The following is a 17329-nucleotide window of genomic DNA, read 5'->3' as shown; positions in this document are numbered from 1 at the left end:
TGCGCCGGATGGATGAAGATAGAAGATGCCGTCTGGATGAAGACTTCTGCGGGCTTGGATGAAGACTTCAGCCGCTTCGTTGAGGACTTCTCCCGGCTTCTTGGAGGATGGATGTCGAATCTTCAAAACTGTAAGTAAATCTTCTGGGGTTAGTGTTAGAATTTTTTTAAGGGTTTATTGGGTGGGTTTTAGTTTTAGATTAGGACTTGGGCTGCAATAGAGCTAAATGCACTTTTAAGGTCAAAGCCCATCCAAATGCCCTTTTCAGGGCAATGGGGAGCTTAGGTTTTCTTAGTTAGCTTTTTATTTGGGGGGTTGGTTGTGTGGGTGGTGGGTTTTACTGTTGGGGGGGTATTTGTATTTTTTTTTACAGGTAAAAAAAAAAAAGGGGGGGGTTTATTTTGGGGGGGCTTTTTTATTTTCATAGGGCCCTTAGATTAGGTGTAATTAGTTTAAAGCTTTGATAATTTCTTTTATCTTCTTTGTAACTTGGTGTTTATTTTTTGTGTAACTTAGTGTTTGTTATTTTTTGTAACTTAGTTGTTAGTTTTTGGTAACTTAGTAATTTTTTAATGTAGATTTAAATTATTTGAGTAGGGTTAGGTGTTTAAATATAGAATATAGTTATTTTAATTTGTAGTTTTATGTAATTTTAGTATAAAAGTTAGAATATGTTAATTATTAATTTAATATAGTTTAATGTAATTCTATTATAATAGTTAGAATAGGTTAATTATTAGTTTAATATAGTTTCATTTAAATCTAAAGGTAAGTTTAAATTTATTATAAGATAGGGATGAGTTAATATTTAATATAAAGTTAGCGGGTTGTTAGGTTTAGGGGTTAATAGGTTAATTTAGTTTATGGCGGTGTAGGGGGCAGCAGATTAGGGGTTAATAACATAATGTAGATGGTGGCGGTTTAGGGGGTATTAACATAATGTAGGTGGCGCTGGGCTCCTGGAGCGGAGGAATAGGGGTTAATAACTTTATTAGAGTGGCGGCTGTGTAGGGGGCAGCAGATTAGGGGTTAATAACATAATGTAGGTGGCGGCGGTATAGGGGGTGGCAGATCAGGGGGTATTAACATAATGTAGGTTGCGGTCGGGGTCCGGGATTGGCGGGATAGGGGTTAATAACTTTATTTAGTTGCAATGGGGCCAGGGAGCGGTGCTATAGGGGTTAAACAGTTTAGTATAGTGTGGGTGCTTAGTGACAGTATACAAATAAAGCTGTGAAAAAGCAGAAGAGCAGCGAGATCGATGACTGTTAGTTAACAACAGTCCACTGTTCATCGCCCCGTACTTGGTGCGCAGCTTTTTGACAGCTTTTTTGTTAAATATGGAGAACGTATTCAGGTCCGCGGCAGCGAAGTTAGGCGATGTCAGGCGAGTGTATTGGTGCCGGCGAATGCAGCACAGTTGACAGCTTGATAATTAGGCCTCTTAGTTGTAGCTTGTCCAAACCAAAAAAAAGTAAAACATGTAGAACACTTATTTTAATGCATTAGTGGTTCTGTAGTAATGGCAATAAAGATAAGAAATCAACCATAGGTTAGTTACATGTGTATAAAAGTGGTCTTAGGAAACAAAGAGAATGGCCATAACACACAAATGTAGACGAAAAGAAAACAAAGATGGAACTTTGAGTCTCACTTAGTGATCTATCACCGCTTTAAGGTCTATTAAATACAGAAAAATTACATAACTAACAAGTGCAAAATCAAAAGACAATGCAATAGCACTTACTCTGAATTTTAGATGTTTTTCTGAGAAAATTATTTTTTTCTCCCATTTTCCAGTCCCTGCATCATGTGACAACTATCAGCCAATCACAGACTAGTATATGTATACACTGTGAACTTGTGTATACTCTGATTATGCAAGATTTATTTTGACTTTAAGGATAATGTCCCTACATGTGCTCAGTTACCAATACAAAAAAAGCGGCTACAGTTCCACTACTGATTCCATGAGAAACATTACAGTATGGATAAAACAAGACAACATGTTGAAGCCATGGGGTGGGTGACATTGTGAATATAGTTTCTATTCAGGCAGAAATCATTAGTTTAAACTCTTGTGAAAACTAGGAGCTCACCAGAAATAGCCAAACAAGAAATATTAACCAACATCCCAACCCACAAACAACAATGATGGTTTCATAACTTTATACATTATCAAAACATTAATTAGCCTGACCATTTTAATAAAATATGTTTCGCTGCTTGAGCCACCTTGGACTCTAAGCTAGAAAATGAAGTGTATTAACATTTAAAAAAATGTTTCTTTATTTTTTTGTTTTTTTTTATTTATTTGAAAAGCTTAAAGGGACACTGAAACCACATTTTTTCTTTCGTAATTCAGATAGAGCATGAACTTTTAAGCAACTTTCTAATTTACTCCTATAATCAATTTTTCTTTGTTCTCTTGCTAACTTTATTTAAAAAAGAAGGCATCTAAGCTTTTTTGGGGTTCAGCACTCTGAAAAGCACTTTTTTTATTGGTGGATGAATTTATCCACCAATCAGCAAGGACAACCCAAGTTGTTCACCAAAAATGGGCCGGCATCTAAACTTGCATTCTTGCATTTCAAATAAAGATACCAAGAGAATAAAGAAAATTTGATAATAGGAGTAAATTAGAAAGTTGCCTAAAATTTCATGCTCTATCTGAATCACGAAAGAAAAATTTGGGGTTCAGTGTCCCTTTAAAGTGACTCATTTTTTTAAGCATTTCAGTAAAGATAAACAATGGTGTGTTAATATACAATTACAAACTACAAACTATTACAAATTTCATCATTGAATTGTTGTTTTTACAATACTGACAATTATGTTCTTCTGTTGCTAATGCCGAAACCAAACTTTGTATTATTGATTCTAACAAACTACGTGAAACAGTAGAGAAGATGGATATTAATGTCAGCTGGCTTTACTGGTACACGCAGGCATATACTCTTGTAACTAATACGCATGCAGCTTTATTGTCCTGCTGTTAAACAGATGCAAATCAACTGAAAAGGGAAAAAAAAATCCTCACAGATGTAATAGCACACGAATTTCAGAATTTTAATTTACATGAAAAGTATCCTTTTCACATACATATAAAAGGCAAATAGTTTTGCAGACGTTACTTACACATTTTGAGCTTGTTTTGAAACTTACAGATATCAGCCTGTGTCTTGTCTATAAGATATTGCAATTGGTTGCTGATTACAATTGGTTATAGCAAAAAATTAGCTACTTGTACAACTATAATAATGTAAAAGTAAAAATGCTGACCACTTTGCTTCTAGGTGGTGTTATGTTTAGATGTTATATATAAAGGAGCCAAGTTTTCTATTGATAAAGGACCTTCATGCATTGTAAAACTCTTTTAACCACTTTACATTTAACCCTATCAATTGAAAATGACAGTCGATGACCATGGTCCATTGACTGTCATTTTCAATTGATTGGGTTAAATAGCACAGCTATCGCCACAAGCAGCAAGACCATACTATAGCCTGATCCCTCCATGAGTGAGGCATGTTGTAACACCGTGCATCGCTGCACTATTACAGGACCAAAAAAAACCTTAAGGATCCGTGAATTACAGGGAATTTCAAATTTTAGCTCAGTATTCTCTGAGGCTATAACATTTTTTTTATCCTTAAAGGGATATTTTAATGCAAAATGTTATTATTATTGTTGCTGCCTTTCTATGGGCTCCATTTACTAACATGTCAATGCAGCATAACTCATGCAAACCATGAGTTTAAAAAGCAGCAGTTGTGAAACTGCTGTTTTATAACCGCCACTCGACTTCTACATTAATTCACTTGTATATAAAATCATTTCTTAAACAAAACTGGATTTCCTGTCAGCCCAAGACAAATAGGATTACTATAGAGAACATCCTGGAGTCATTTGATGATCATCAAACTACTTTAGAAGTCATTTGCATCAGATATCACCAGCCTTATAAAGTCATCAGCTAAGGTTGAAAATTCTGGGTGATGACTTCAGAATGAAAAGCAGATTACCCTACTGATTACTTCTAAAGCATGAACAGCCAGTGAATGACTCTAGAGTCATCTCATTTAAATATTTAGGCCTGTGGGCATACTTCAGGATGGCTTTGGATGACTAGTTTGGAGTCATTGATCACTTCAGAATGACTCCAGTAAGACCATTTATTTTGACTAGGGAGGTAAAGTAGGACGTTATTACCTGTTTTGTGGTTTACCATGATTATGTTTTCCATCCAGTTGCTTTCCCTACCAAATAAATACCCTAGGACAGCTTAACCCCCTTCCAGAAATTACTTTACTCTGTTTCTGAATTTTGCAAAAGTACTGACAAACTATCCTGGCACTACCCCATGGACTTTATCAATCCCATGAATTTATGCTAGGTTGACTAGTCACAAAACTCCAAACCACCATGTACAGTCCAGGCACACCCATTAATCAATTGAACTCACTCAATTCCCAGTATTGTTTTCTTAATACAGATTGTTGGGAAATATTGAAATCTGGTTGGCTACAAGATGATGCATATGTCTATGTTTCTTCTCTGCATACTTTTAAGGGTGTTGTACCCATTTTTTTATTTGATGATAAATCAATAAAAAAGTAAAATAATAAATAAATACATTTCTGTGAATTCCACATAGTTATTTGAGATAAGTTAGTCAGATGCCAGACAAGAGTCATATGATACATACAGAGTATGGGAAGAGCTCTGCGTTGCATAAATTGATTATTTATATAGTAGCAATTGTTAAAGGGTTAGTTAAGTCAAAATTAAACTTGCATGATTCAGACAGAGCATGTCATTTAAAGACACTTTTAAATTCACTTCTATTTTAAAATGTGCTTTGTTCCTTTAGTGTCCCTCGTTGAAAAATAATATGCACATATCCTACACTAGTGGGAGCTGCTGCTGATTGGTGTCTGCACACATTTGTCTCTTGTGATTGGCTAACTAAACGTACAATTGTAAAGAGAGGTAGTAAGACTACTTCTCCAAAAGAATACACTTATAGCACTCAAGGGGCACAAAAATATTTTTTTTTTGTATAAGTGGGTAACTTGAAGATATTATCGTACTTGAGATAAACACAAACTGGGAGAGTAACACACATTGAATTTAAAATATAACTTTTATTGGGGTTAAATAAAATTAGTAAATTAAGCTAAAATCACACTTAGGTACTTTATGTAGTGTATATTATAGGTGAACTAAAGAAAACCCTGTTGGATATTAGTGTGTAATACACAATTGTATATAACTGTGTTTCTACCTGTAATGATGACACTGAGATGGTAATATTGGTAGATTATTACCTCTATTATATGACCACTTTAATACAGTAAAGATTGTGTTAATAATACTGAAGTACTAAATAGTAAACATATTATAATGTAAATAATAACAACAACTAAAAGGATATAAATAACACTCGGCTAAATTACGAGTTTTGCGTTATGAGTGAAAAAGCTTCATAACGCTGCTTTTTCACTACCACTGCTATTACGAGTCTTGCAGGTATAGGTGTATCGCACACTTTGTGGGCCTTAACGCAACGTAACTACCGCACCTTTCAAAAAGTCCTTTTTCAATGGGACTTACATAGCGTTGGTATTACGAGTGAGCGGTACACCTTATACTGTCAAGATTTGTATCGCCATCTAAAGTCAGTAGTTATGGGTTTTTACGTTACAAATCTGTAGCATAAAACTCATAACTAAACTGTTACAAAGTACGCTACCACCCATAAACTACCTATTAACCCCTAAACCGAGGCCCTCCCGCATCGCAAACACTAAAATAAAATTATTAACCCCTAATCTGCTGCTCCGTACATCACCGCCACTATAATAAACATATTAACCCCTAAACCACCACACTCCCGCATCGCAAACACTAGTTAAATATTATTAACCCCTAATTTGCCACCCCCGTCACCACTATACTAAAGTTATTAACCCCTAAACCTAACCCTAACACCCTTAACTTTAATATAATTAAAATAAATCTAAATAAAAATTACTATCATTACCTAAATAATTACTATTTAAAACTAAATACTTACCTGTAAAACAAACCCTAAGCTAGCTGCAATATAACTAATAGTTACATTGTAGCTAGCTTAGGTTTTATTTTTATTTCACAGCTAAGTTTGTATTTATTTTAACTAGGTAGAATAGTTAGTAAATAGTTATTAACTATTTACTAACTACCTAGTTAAAATAAATACAAATTTACCTGTAAAATAAACCTAACCTGACTTACACTGACACCTAACATTACACTACAATTAAATCAATTACATTAATTAAATACAATTAAATAAATTACAAAAAAATAAACACTAAATTACCCAAAATAAAAAAGAAATTATCAACATTTTAAACTAATTACACCTAATCTAATAGCCCTATCAAACTAAAAAAGCCCCCTCAAAATAAAAAAACCCTAGCCTAAACTAAACTGCCAATAGCCCTTAAAAGGGCCTTTTGCGGGGCATTGCCCCAAAGAAATCAGCTCTTTTACCTGTAAAAAAAATACAAACAACCCCCCAACAGTAAAACCCACCACCCACACAACCAAACCCCCCAAATAAAATCCTATCTAAAAAACCTAAGCTCCCCATTACCCTGAAAAGGACATTTGGATGGGCATTGCCCTTAAAAGTGAATTTAGCTCTTTTTCTTTGCCCAAACCCTAAGCTAAAAATAAAACCCACCCAATAAACCCTTAAAAAAAACTAACACTAACCCCTGAAGAGGCAATTACAGTTTTTGAAGACCGGAGATCCATCCTCATCAAGCCGGGAGAAGTCTTCATCCAAGCGTGCAGAAGTCCTCAACGAAACCGGGAGAAGTTTTCATCCAAGCGGCAAAAAGTGGTCCTCCAGGCGGGCAGAAGTCCCTTTAAGGGACGTCATCCAAGATGGCGTCCCTTGAATTCCGATTGGCTGATATAATTCTATCAGCCAATCGGAATTAAAGGTGAAAAAGTCCTATTGGCTAATGCAATCAGCCAATAGGATTGAGCTTCAACCCTATTGGCTGATCCAATCAGCCAATAGGATTGAGCTTGGAACAGCCAATAGAATGCAAGCTCAATCCTATTGGCTGATTGGATCAGCCAATAGCATTGAAGCTAAATCCTATTGGCTGATTGGATCAGCCAATAGCATTGAAGCTCAATCCTATTGGCTGATTGCATCAGCCAATAGGATTTTTTCACCTTTAATTCCGATTGGCTGATAGAATTCTATCAGCCAATCGGAATTCAAGGGACACCATCTTGGATGGAACCTTCATTCATCAGTAGCAGTCAACAGAAGAGGATGCTCCGCACCGGATGTCTTGAAGATGGAGCCGCTCCGCGTCGGAAGGAGGAAGATAGAAGATGCCGTCTGGATGAAGATTTTTGCCCGTCAGGAGGACCACTTCTTGCCGCTTGGATGAAGACTTCTCCCAGCTTCGCTGAAGACTTCTGCCCGCTTGGATGAAGACTTCTCCCGGCTTGATGAGGATGGATGTCCAGTCTTCAAAAACTGTAAGTGGATCTTCGGGGGTTAGTGTTAGGTTTTTTTAAGGGTTTATTGGGTGGGTTTTATTTTTAGCTTAGGGATTGGGCAAAGAAAAAGAGCTAAATGCCCTTTTAAGGGCAATGCCCATACAAATGCCCTTTTCAGGGCAATGGGGAGCTTGTTTGTATTTTTTTTACAGGTAAAAGAGATGATTTCGTTGGGGCAATGCCCAGCAAATTGCCCTTTTAAGGGCTATTGGCAGTTTAGTTTAGGCTAGGGTTTTATTTTATTTGGGGGGGGCTTTTTTATTTTGATAGGGCTATTAGATTAGGTGTAATTAGTTTAAATATTTGATCATTTCTTTTTTATTTTGTGTAATTTAGTGTTTATTTTTTTGTAATTTACTTAATTCTATTTAAATAATGTAATTCATTTAATTGTAGTGTAATGTTAGGTATTAGTGTAAGTAGTGTAAGACAGGTTAGGTTTTATTTTACAGGTAAATTTGTATTTATTCTACCTAGTTAAAATAAATACAAACTTAGCTGTGAAATAAAAATAAAACCTAAGATAGCTACAATATAACTATTAGTTATATTGTAGCTAGGTCAGGTTTTATTTTATAGGCAAGTATTTAGTTTTAAATAGGAATTATTTAGGTATTAATTGTAATTTTTATTTAGATTTATTTTAATTATGTTAAAGTTAGTGGGTGTTAGGGTTAGGGTTACATTAGGGTTAGACTTAGGGTTAGGTTTAGTATAGTGGCAGCGACGTTGGGGGCAGCAGATTAGGGATTAAGAAGTGTAGGCAAGTAGCGACGACATTGGGGCGGCAGATTAGGGGTTAATAAGTGTAATGTAGGTAGCGACGACATTAGGGACAGCAGATTAGGGGTTAATAAGTGTAGGTATGTGGCGGCGACATTGGGGGGCAGCATATTAGGGGTTAATAAGTGTAATGTAGGTAGTGACGACATTGGGGGCAGCAGATTAGGGGTTAATAAATGTAGGTAGGTGGCAGCGACATTGGGGGTGGCAGATTAGGGGTTAATAATTATTTTAATTATGTTAAAGTTAGTGGGTGTTAGGGTTAGGGTTACGTTAGGGTTAGACTTAGGGTTAGGTTTAGTATAGTGGCAGTGACGTTGGGGGCAGCAGATTAGGGATTAAGAAGTGTAGGCAAGTAGCGACGACATTGGGGTGGCAGATTAGGGGTTAATAAGTGTAATGTAGGTAGCAACGACATTAGGGACAGCAGATTAGGGGTTAATAAGTGTAGGTAGATGGCTGCGACATTGGGGGCAGCAGATTAGGGGTTAATAAATGTAGGCAGGCGTCAACAATGTCAGGGACAGCAGATTAGGGGTGTTTAGACTCAGGGTTTATGTTAGGGTGTTAAGTGTAAACATAACTTTTCTTTCCCCATAGGAATCAATGGGGCTGCGTTACGGAGTTTTAAGCTCCTTTATTGCAGGTGTTAGGATTTTTTTTAGCCAGCTCTCCCCATTGATGTCTATGGGGAAATCATGCACAAGCACGTAAAACCAGTTCAAAGCAGCGCTGGTATTTGTGTGCGGTATGGAGCTCAACGCTGCCATATTGCCTGCTAACGATGGGTTTTTGCAAACCTGTAATAGCAGCGCTATAGGGAGGTGAGCGGTGGAAATAACTTGCAAATTATTACTGAGCCACTCATAACGCAAAACTCGTAATCTTGCCGACTGATGTTAATAAAGTTCAGTGTTACTATAGCTGATACAATAGTAACTAGATGTGTTCAGCTAGCTGCCTGTAGTGCTATGCTGTTCCTTCAGCAAAGGATAACAAGATAATGAAGGAAATTTGATAATAGAAGTAAATTGAAAAGTTGTTTAAAATATTAAGTTCTATTCAAATCATGAAAGAAAATTTGGGAGTTTCCAGTCCCTTTAAGTCCATCACTGGCAATGATTACGTCATAGCAGTGAATGTATTAGTATTTTTCTTATCTGCCTTTTTTCTACTGTTTGCATTACTTTTTCATTAATCTTTCTCCCTGTTACCTTTAGCAATAATTTGTTATACAACTCTGTGTATACAGTTTCTCTTTAATATTCAGCTAAATAATGTCATTATGCTAATGATCCTGATGTTATTTAAACCCCTGAAGTTTAGAAACATTTATACGCAAATCTTAAGCACCCAAACAAATATTATCCTTTACTTTGCTCATTTAAGTGACAGCAAATATTACATTTTAAAAAGACTGTAACACATTTTGAACTGGACCTTGATACTTGATATTTGTTTTGTTATGTCTTTTTTTTTCATGAATCAGTGTCATTGAGTACCCTTACTTATGAATTACCCAGTATTACATAATTTTGCAGTGCTTTACTGGTACTTATACTAATAATGATCATAATAATTTCTTTACTTACCACTAATTTAAGTAGTTTTTGCTTTACCCTCAGTATTACATTGCATGGTTGATAAAGGGAAAGATATCTCTAAAATGAGTTAAGATTACATTGCAAGAAGTGTTGCTTCTGTAAACATAAGGGGCGAGATTACAAATATGGCGTAGATTTCAATGCAACTGCTGAAACCCATGCCGCCTGTAAGTTCACCTCGCACATCGGGTGAATCACATATAAGGTGCCGGCAGATCATATACTGCCATAAGTCCATAAATCGGTGAGGTACAGAAATGTGCGGAAATAGACATTTCTAGAGTTGCCAGTGACTTATGGAAGTTTATGAACTGCCGGCGCCTAAGAAAAAAGAAAAAAAAAGTTTAAATGCCTGTAAAAGTCTAACCTGCCTCCCAAAAATGAACCTGACACATCAAAACCCTTATATCCCCATCCCCCCACATCCCAACTAATAATAAAATGTATTAACCTCTAAACTGCCATCCCCCTTGTCATGAATATTTCATGATTTAGATGCTAATGGGTTAATTTTCTTTAGCTTGTGTGCTAAAAAGATTTGTTTTTTTTTAAGAAGAAATGTGTTGCTGTGTTTTCCCTTAGATAAGCCAGATCCCCTTATAAATAGTTTCTAAGTTCCACTTGACCAAATGTTATTGCATATCTATTGATGCATCAAGTAAGTAAAAATGTCAGCACAAGAGACAAAAAACAGTGCCCTCTACCCAGAGCTAGATAAGGTCGATCAGAGGACACTAGTACAACTTGAGACATCAATTTAACCATATTATGACACTAGATGATGAAAATATGACAACCATGTCATATTTGGTACCAAACTAATTTGCATGCCATCACTGGGAAATTGCTTATATAGGTGTATGCGCTGAATACGTAAAACAGAAGTTATAAGGTGTTCTATAATTTCAGCCAACGACTCTGAACTTTATGACATGCTGTAAAAAGAATGGAGTGGATATTTCTGGCCCCTCTGTAAGATGGCTGGGTCAAGCAATTTGATATCAATGAAACAGGTATAACATTTTGTGTCTAACAATACAAGTTGTTCATTCTACATGGGAGGCTGTTACAGCATGAGTGACCATCTTTTCTGCCAATCTCCCTGGCACAGACAACTAAGCTAGGAAAGTTTAGGTCTGTTATTTCTCCTTTTTTTCTTAAAAAACAGTTTTCTTGTGATGGCCGCAATTTCTGGAGCTCAATGAGAATCCTTGGCCATTCAACTTATATACTCCTAACCTTTGATAGCAACCTTCGAAAAGAATTGGAGAATTACCCCAACTAAACATTATTGACACCAGATTTGCCAAGTTTGTTGTGTATATGACCTCAGTGAACTGAGTATGATTGCGAAGACTGTAAGCAGAGGCCTCATTTTCATTCTTCCTACCACCTCCCCCCTTAACTGGGGTTAACAGTTAAGATATTACCACCGCAACTCTCAACCAAATAGAACATGGAGAACACTACCACACTTATACAAAGGCTCCTAACTGAGCTGGATTGGAAGATGTGCCGGACGTTTGAAAGTCTTATACTCGCAGTACTCATACGCATGTGGAAGAAGACTTATCAGATCCCGGAATTGCTCATGTTGCAGAGACAGATATTTGATGGGAGACACATAAGGAGTCACTTGAAGTTAGGAAGGAACTGGCTAATAACTTGGTGCGGATGCGGCCGGGCCCCTCCAGGGTAATGGAAAAAAATCAAGCATGGTAATAGAGGCAGAATATTCAACATGCTTAATAGATATACATACCGCCCAGGTGGGTAAAACTCATTTACTTGTTCACAAACACCTATGTAGGTTAAAGTGGTTTCTATTATATAATATAGTATATTATTACTATATTATTATTACTATATATTTCTTTTTGTGTGTTCATATGCTAAATATTAATCAGTTTACCCGGTGAGTACTAAAATATGACATACTATTACCTTTATTTTTAGGGGTCCATGATGGGGCCCCAACATAATATATACAACATCATATACCTATACCATTGCTATATATTTTCTCAGATCTCATCTCCTTAATATTTAAGTTTGCTTGGGGTACATAAGGTACCTCTTCTATACTATAGAGAGTATATAATAGAAAATGGAGATTTCTTACCTATATATTCTACCTATTTGTTTTCATGTACACATTCCATTGTACTAGTGACCTACTGACCACATCATTTATTGTATGCTTACTTCTCATGTTAATCTGGTTAAAGCTTGTACATCTGTATTTTATTTTTACTATGAATGAACATACTTGTTATGTTGTTATTTCTAAAAATCTCAATAAAAGATTATTTAAAAAAATAAAATACAGTTTCCTTATGTATAATTCTATTTGTTAACATATGTTTATTAATAATGCCCTGTGCATATTTTTTTGCATAATAAATCATTCCTTTATTAAAGGGACAGTCAACACCAGAATTTTTGTTGTTTAAAAAGATAGATAATCCCTTTATTACCCATTCCCCAGTTTTGCATAACCAACACTGTTATATTAATACACTTTTTACTGCTGTGACTATCTTGTATCTAAGCATCTTCTGACCGCCCCTAATCACATGACTTTTAGTTATTATCTATTGACTTGCAGTTTAGCCAATTAGTGCAGTGTCTGCCACAACTCACGGGCGTGATCACAATGCTATCTATATGGTTTACCTGAACTACTCTCCCCTGCTGTGAAAAGCAAATACAGAAGCATGTGATTAGAGGCGGCCTTCAAGGGCTTAGAAATTATCATACTAGCCTTTCTAGGTTTGCTCTCAACTAGAATACCAAGAGAACAAAGCAAAATTGTTGATAAAAGTAAATTGGAAAGTTGTTTAAAATTACATGCCCTATTTGAAAAATAAAAGTTTTTTTGGGCCTTGACTGTCCCTTTAAGCTTTTGCCTTTGTCTAATATTTGAACCATGTTACTGAAAGAGACTGGTAGTATTAAGACTGTTTTTAGATTATTTTTGCTAGATTGTATTCTGGGATTTAATTTGTAAGTCTGGGTTTCCTGTATAATACATTTTAAGTGGTGGCAGCTTAGATATAGTTTAGTGTAGGTGGCATTAAAGGGGAGTCTGGGCATTTTTTCTATGTCTAGGACAGACTAGGGAGTGTTGTTAAAGGGACAGTCAAGTCCAAAAAAAACGTTCATGATTTAAATAGGGAATGCAATTTTAAACAACTTTCCAATTTACTTTTATCACCAATTTTGCTTTGTTCTCTTGGTATTCTTAGTTGAAAGATAATTCTAGGAGGCGCATATGCTAATTTCTTAGACCTTGAAGACTGCCTCTAATCTGAATGCATTTTGACCACTAGGGCTCATTAGTTCATGTGTTTCATATAGATAACATTGAGCTCATGCACGTGAAGTTACCCTGGAGCGAGCACTGATTTGCTAAAATGCAAGTCTTTCAAAAGAACTGAAATAAGGGGGCAGTTTGCAGAGGCTTAGATACAAGATAATCACAGAGGTAAAAAGTGTATTTCTATAAAAGTGTTGGTTATGCAAAACTGGGGAATGGGTAATAAAGGGATTCTCTTTCTTTTTCAACAACAAAAATTCTGGTGTTGACTGTCCCTTTAACCCTTGCACCCACTGAATTAACTTATTAACCCCTAAACTGCCATCCCCCCACAAAGATTTTCTCCCTAAGCAATTAATTCAAAATGACCAAGATATAAAAATACTAACTTAACATAAAAAAACATCCTAACATTACATTAAAAAAGCTAAGATTAAATGAAAACAAAAAAATCTAATATTATAAAAATAAACAAAATAATCCAAAATAAAAAAATTAAACCTAATCTAATACCCCTAAAAAAACAAAAAGCCACCCCAAAATAAAAACACCCCCTAATCTAACACTAAACTACCAAAAGCCCTTAGAAGGGCCTTTTGTACGGCATTGCCCTGAAGAAATCAGCTTTTTTACATAAAAAAATAAAAATGAACCTCTAACAGTAAAAACCCCCACCCACCCAACCCCCAAAATAAAAAAGACCTAACTCTAAAAAAATCTATCTAATAATTTACTCACCATTCCTGAAGTCCGGACATCCATCTTAATCCAGGCAGATCCAGCTTAATTTATCGCGGGACCATCTTCTTTCTTCTTGCTGGAGGTGCAGAGCAGTCTTCTGATGCACATATCCGGAGCGGTGGTCCTCTTCGACGGTGGCAGTATTCAGCTAAGTGGAGGTCCTCTTCATTAGATCGTCCACCGCACACTGAAGATTGAATGCAAGGTACCCCTTTTATTTTGCGATACCTTGCATTCCTATTGGCTGAAAATTTCAAATCAGCTAAAAGGATGAGAGATACTTAAATCCTATTGGCTGGTGGGTGGGGGGGGGTTACTGTTAGGAATTAATTTGTATTTTTTTTTATGTAAAAGAGCTGATTTCTTCAGGGCAATGTCCTACAAAAAGCCCTTATAAGGGTTATTAGATTTTTTATTTTAATTTAATCATAGGTTCTTGTTTTTTTAATGTAATGTTAGGATTTTGTTTTTTTAATGTTAAGTTAGTATTTTTATATTTTGGTAATTTTTAATTAATTGTTTAGGGAGATAGTCTTTTTTATTTTATGTAATTGGGGTTAACTTAGGGGGTATTAGGTTAGGGGGCATAGTGATTAGATTAATACTTTGCGTTGTGGGGGAATGGCTGTTTAGGGGTTAATAGATTAATTAGGTAGATTGCATTGTGGGGGTTGGCAGATTAGGGGTTAATATTGTAGCTAGATACTTTGCGTTGTGGGTGGGTGGCAAATTAGGGGTTATTAACTTTATTAGATACTTTGTAATGCGTGGGGTTGGCGGATTAGGGGTTAATACATTTATTAGCTATTACGGTGGGGGATGGTGGTTTAGAGGTACATATGGCGCATGCGTTAGGTGTTTGTTAAGACTTTCAGGGAGTTACGGTGCTCATATACTTATTGCAAGGCTTGCTGCACCTGCCTATTTGTGGCAATGTGAATATGGAGTCAAATTTCTCAATTTTCCCTGCGTAAGTCCTTGCGATGAATATGTGAGACCGGCTAGCGAAGCCGGTTCTATGTTAGTTTATGGGAGTAAAAACAGCGGCCGATGGGTAAAATATACGTGCCGCATTTGTATGCGCCACCATATATGTGATCGCTACATCCGTCTAAAAATAGCCAACCACGGCTTTTACGGGCGACACCGCATATGTGATCGGGCCCCTAGTCTCCAGCATTAACAAATCCACTTTTCCCTTGGATACATTTTAGGTTCTAAATTATTTCTTCATGGGGCCACATATACTATAAATAGGCCAAAGAAATTTGCACCCCAAATGAATTCAAGGCAAATATTTAAAAATGAGTGCTGTTGCCTGACAGACTGATGTATTTTATTCATGCTGTAGCCATTCAATAAAGTGTATACAGCTTATTATTTTTTAATATTTCTGGAGTGTGCAGACACTTTCTAATGAAAATAAAGACATAAGTTTAAAGGGAACTTCCACACATGTAATTCCATCCCTGTTCATACATTACAGTGACTGTAGATATGTACCTATAGAACCAAGGTAATATTTGCAAATAAACAAATGAATTGATCTTTTATCAAGATGTGTGAAAATCCCTTTCATGGCTACTGCATGTAGAAAATATAAGATGAGAATTAAAATTAAATAATATATTAAGAACTTTAGTTAAAAGGAAAATTGAAAGTTAATGTGAAAATGCTGGACATTTTCATCCTTTAGAAATGAAGGAAATAGTAGGGCTTAAAGAATTACATGAAGGACAACAATTGATATTTAGCAGAGATTCTGAGATACGAACTTCAGGCACCAGCAACAATTTTGGTTAATACTAGTGCTCTGTAATAACTGTTTATGTAGTAGTCTGATAGAATGAAATGTGGTTTGTTTAATAGATAGTGCTACTTCTATAATTGTATAGAAATTGTAAGCTAAAAAACAGAATTTATGCTTACCTGATAAATTACTTTCTCTTGTGGTGTATCCAATCCACGGATTCATCCTTTACTTGTGGGATATTCTCCTTCCTAACAGGAAGTGGCAAAGAGAGCACACAGCAGAGCTGTCCATATAGCTCCCCCTCTAGCTCCACCCCCCAGTCATTCGACTGAAGGTTAGGAAGAAAAAGGAGAAACCATAGGGTGCAGTGGTGACTGTAGTTTAAACTAAAAATCTACCTGACTAATAGCCAGGGCGGGCCGTGGACTGGATACACCACAAGAGAAAGTAATTTATCAGATAAGCATAAATTCTTTTCTCTTGTAAGGTGTATCCAGTCCACGGATTCATCCTTTACTTGTGGGATACCAATACCAAAGCTTTAGGACACGGATGAAGGGAGGGAACAAGACAGGTACATTAAACAGAAGGCACACTGCTTGTAAAACCTTTCTCCCAAAAATAGCCTCCAAAGAAGCAAAAGTATAGAATTTGGAAAATTTGAAAAAAGTATGCAGCGAAGACCAAGTCGCTGCCTTACAAATCTGTTCAACAGAAGCCTCATTTTTAAAAGCCCATGTGGAAGCCACTGCTCTGGTAGAATGAGCAGTAATTGTTTCAGGAGGCTGCTGGCCAGCAGTCTCATAGGCCAGACGGATGATGCTTTTCAGCCAAAAGGAAAGAGAGGTAGCAGTCACCTTCTGACCTCTCCTCTTACCAGAATATACAACAAACAATGAAGTTGTTTGTCTAAAATCCTTAGTCGCTTGTAAAAAGAACTTTAAAGCACGAACCACATAAAGATTGTGTAACAAACGTTCCTTCTTCGAAGAAGGATTAGGACATAAAGAAGGAACAACAATTTCCTGGTTAATATTCTTATTAGACACAACCTTAGGAAGAAAATCAGGTTTGGTACGCAAAACTACCTTATCTGCATGGAACACCAAGTACTCACCAAGTACTCTGAAACTCTTCGAGCAGAAGAGATAGCTACCAAAAACAAAACTTTCCAAGATAAAAGATTAATATCTATGGAATGTAAAGGTTCAAACGGAACCCCTTGCAGAACTGAAAGAACTAAATTCAAACTCCATGGCGGAGCCACAGGTCTATAAACAGGCTTGATTCTGAGTAAAGCCTGAGTAAACGCTTGAACGTCTGGTACCTCCGCCAGACGATTGTGTAAAAGAATAGACAAAGCAGATACAAGTATACCTCACTTTACAGCGCTTCACTTTACAGCGATTCACTAATACAGCGCTTTGTAGAGCTAAGTTCAACCTCCAAGGATTTTGAAACAGTGCTATAATCATCGTGAGATTAATAGAAAAGTGAATGGCACCATTTTGTTATGCTTAGTTCACTCTGTTTATAGCATTGCAGTGCAATCTG

This window comes from Bombina bombina, chromosome 6 (genome assembly GCF_027579735.1).
Source record: "Bombina bombina isolate aBomBom1 chromosome 6, aBomBom1.pri, whole genome shotgun sequence".
In the NCBI taxonomy this organism is placed as follows: Eukaryota; Metazoa; Chordata; class Amphibia; order Anura; family Bombinatoridae; genus Bombina; species Bombina bombina.
This window is presented reverse-complemented; position numbering follows the sequence as displayed.